This window comes from Phytophthora infestans, genomic scaffold, assembly GCF_000142945.1.
Source record: "Phytophthora infestans T30-4 supercont1.52 genomic scaffold, whole genome shotgun sequence".
Lineage (NCBI taxonomy): Eukaryota > Oomycota > Peronosporomycetes > Peronosporales > Peronosporaceae > Phytophthora > Phytophthora infestans.
The window spans coordinates 888973-891657 of NW_003303707.1; the positions used below are offsets into that span (position 1 = coordinate 888973).

The following is a 2685-nucleotide window of genomic DNA, read 5'->3' on the forward strand; positions in this document are numbered from 1 at the left end:
GAGCTCGGTGAGTTAGATGATACTCCACATGACCAATTGCAAGTGTAACTCGGCCGTCAGACCAGGCTGTGCATCGTACCAGAATCATGAAGCTGCTTCCGGGAGAACGGCTGGGATGGTGGTCAGCACAGACGTTTGATCGCCGAGTTAGAATGAGAGCTCTCGTATTGGGTGCAGTGAACGACCGAAGGACCAAGATATTGGAGCAAATGTCTCGGCGATTAGTGAATACTTCGCGAGGAAACTGCGTCTCAAGAGAGTGGCCAGCCGAGTTAAAGAGAGCGGAAAAGCATGAAATAGACTTGGTTTAAGTATGTTAAAAGAGAGCGAAATAGCGTGAATTAGACTTGGTTTAAGTATGTTAAAGAGAGCAGAATAGCGCGAATTAGACTTGGTTTAAGTATGTTAGGAGAGAGCAGAGTAGCGTGAATTAGACTTGGTTTAAAGTATGTTAAAGAGAGCAGAATAGCGCGAATTAGACTTGGGTTTAAGTATGTTAGAGAGAGCAGAGTAGCGTGAATTAGACTTAGTTTAAGTATGTTAAAGAGAGCGGAATAGCGTGAATTAGACTAGGATAAAAGTATGCAAAATGAAGCTGAGGACTTTGTGAAAAAATGCGAAGTTGTTTGCTGTTCTAATTGTATGGGTTTGGAGATGTTTTTGGCTTGGATTAATAACAGGCAGGAAGCGCGAGGAAACGCAGCGAATATGGACGCGTACGCGGAAGGTGACGGCGGAGGAAGCGCGGATATGGAGGTGAAAATGGTGAAGGTGATGGCGCGAGGAAGGTGACGGCGCATGGGTGTGAATATGGAGGTGATGAAAGGTGACGGGAGGAAACGCATGATGTATATGACAAGTTGGTGTCGTACTTAAGCGGAGCGCGCGCTGTGCATGTATGAAGGTGTCGAAGGTGTTCATATTGCCTAAGACGCGTACGTGCACATGTCATGTCGCATAGGAAGCGTAGGTATGGTTGTGCAAGTCGTAAATGGCCACTTTGGTGGTTTAACATTGTTTCCAGGCCGCGTATGCGCAAATATGGGGTGCGGCGGCTATCTGCACTGCTGTGTATGAAGGTGTCGGTCTGTGTGGGGTTCCTATCGGAGAGAATACGTATGCTGCGTTGTAGGAGTGAGCTGCTGGCCACACGTTTGTATTGGAGTGCGCCACACCACCCCCCTTTTTGTTTTGTTACTATATAAAGTGTAGCCATCCACCCAGCCAATTCTGAGGGCCAGAAGGGGTATTGGGGGCCATCGTGTGCAGTCTATGGCACGTATGTGGACATGTGAGTGTGTAAATGTGTTGTACCAATGTATACGAGTGATAAACCCTAATAGGCGTGTCGGTCAAAGTCAAATGTAGACGGCCATCTTAGGCTGAAAGCACCATCTCCCGTCTGCTCTGTGAAGTTAAGCAGCCTCAAGCTCGGGTAGTACTCGGGTGGGTGACCACCGGGGAAGTCCGGGTGCTGTCTACTTTTTAGCCCGTTTTGAGCTGTTTACCGACTTTGCGTGTGTTTGCAAACGCAAGATATGATGTCTGGCATGTGCCCACACGACATCTTGGTTTTAGTATGCCTGGCGAGCCACTACACACGAGATCTTGTTTTTTGTATGGTGTTCTTTAATTTGATTATTATGAAGATGAAAGAGAACCGTTAGAACGGGTATGAAGGGTGTTCTAGGGGTGCTTTTCGGTGCTCTTTCACGTGGACATATCGCAGCATGCGACATGTCAGCGGAACACTGTCTAAATTAATAAATACTGTTTTGGCCGATTTCTAAAAGCGTCTATAAAAGGGCATAAGTGCAATGACTCGTCTTTGTAACCCTGCGGCCTAGGCGTAGTTTTTCACGGGGAATCCGAATATCAAAGGTAGATTTATGTACAACATGTACTTTTTTTGCAACATGTACTTTTTATCTACGGGACATAGACATACGTAAAAACACACGGCGGAGCCGTTCCCGCAATCAGAATTTGTCTAACTCTTCTAGATCAAAAGTTATTCAGCGAAATGTGAGACTTTGTTTGGCATGCTCTTTTTTTAGGTGGTTTTTTCCGGTTTTATGTGCCGCCCGGCAGATCTGGCCTGCAGACTTTAGCAGAAAACTTGGCGCATGTGTTCGCACGACCGCTCCCAAAGTTTTACAAGCATATCTCCAGTAGTTGCTTCGCAATGATTTTTTTAGTGACGCCAAAAAACGCCATTTTCGCGGAAAATGGACACCTTGGACGGCCAAAATCACCACTTTTGGCCATGGTTGGCCCTGCACATCCAGGAAGCAAATGAGACTGCTCCGTATAAAAACTGCCCTAGGGGGTGCTTTTATGCGCGCATTCCCGTGTCAAGTCAGATTTTGGGCTAAATTCAAATGCCTTGTCTATAAACACTTTTTTCGACCTAAATTTTCACCTGTTTTGTCCCGAAATGATAGCACCCCATTCTTTATTTGCCTATATATCGGCGAAGGAGGCAACTTTTTTTCCTGTAGGGATAGATGAAAAATTTTAGTTCTGGGGTTTTAGCGGACGGTGGAGAAAAGGTCCCAATACAAGCTACCCCTCCGTTTCCTGATGGATTTTTTTGAATTAAGGAAATAGATGGAACTACATATATTGCCTGGGTTCAGAGTAGTGCCCAGAGTGTTTGCAACAGCATCTGCATTAGTTATCCGC

At 45.8% G+C, this 2685-nt stretch overlaps 1 non-coding gene across 1 annotated transcript; it reads left to right on the plus strand.

Annotated features, from left to right (window-relative positions):
- The first annotated feature begins 1371 nt into the window (after nucleotides 1-1371).
- On the plus strand, nucleotides 1372-1485 carry PITG_33384. The gene has a single exon (XR_009934778.1). It is a non-coding gene; the product is annotated as an 8S ribosomal RNA (ribosomal RNA).
- Nucleotides 1486-2685: the final 1200 nt, after the last annotated feature.